At 48.1% G+C, this 830-nt stretch overlaps 1 pseudogene across 1 annotated transcript in view; it reads left to right on the plus strand.

Annotated features, from left to right (window-relative positions):
- The first annotated feature begins 307 nt into the window (after positions 1 to 307).
- Positions 308 to 830, plus strand: part of LOC110324469 — a 113,797-nt pseudogene continuing 113,274 nt past the window's right edge. The window contains exon 1 of the transcript XR_002380689.2: positions 308 to 824. The product of XR_002380689.2 is annotated as a glyceraldehyde-3-phosphate dehydrogenase pseudogene (transcript). The remainder of the gene's footprint in view (positions 825 to 830) is intronic.

The following is an 830-nucleotide window of genomic DNA, read 5'->3' on the forward strand; positions in this document are numbered from 1 at the left end:
CTCAAGTGTACATACTGACAGTTAACTCTTCTGAAAATAGTATGCTCCTGCCTACAGGACCACCATCCCTATGGTCACACTGTAGTGACCATCTTCGGTTCCTTTAAACTGTCCTGGATTCTATTACACACCCCAATGCCTTCATATTCCTTAATAATCCATTTCTTCTAATTATGAGTTCTTCGCATGATGATTCCAACAATAGAAATATCTCAATCCTATTACAAGGCCTGTATACAAATTCTTAGAACAACCAATTGATTAAAGTTATCAGTAGGGCTCTCTGCTCCTCCCTGTTCCAGAGACAGCTGCATCTTCTTGTGCAGTGCCAGCCTCGTCCCGTAGACAAAATGGTGAAGGTCGGTGTGAACGGATTTGGCCGTATTGGGCGCCTGGTCACCAGGGCTGCCGTCTGCTCTGGCAAAGTAGAGATTGTTGCCATCAATGATCCCTTCATTGACCTCAACTACATGGTCTACATGTTCCAGTATGACTCCACCCATGGCAAATTCAATGGCACAGTCAAGGCCGAGAATGGGAAACTTGTCATCCACGGGAAACCCATCACCATCTTCCAGGAGCGAGACCCTGCTAACATCAAATGGGGTGATGCCGGTGCTGAGTATGTTGTGGAGTCCACTGGTGTCTTCACCACCATGGAGAAGGCCGGGGCCCACTTGAAGGGTGGAGCCAAAAGAGTCATCATCTCTGCCCCTTCTGCCGATGCCCCCATGTTTGTGATGGGTGTGAACCACGAGAAATATGACAACTCACTCAAGATTGTCAGCAATGCATCCTGCACCACCAACTGCTTAGCCCCCTTGGCCAAG

Source organism: Mus pahari, chromosome 1 (assembly GCF_900095145.1).
Source record: "Mus pahari chromosome 1, PAHARI_EIJ_v1.1, whole genome shotgun sequence".
Taxonomy (NCBI): Eukaryota; Metazoa; Chordata; class Mammalia; order Rodentia; family Muridae; genus Mus; species Mus pahari.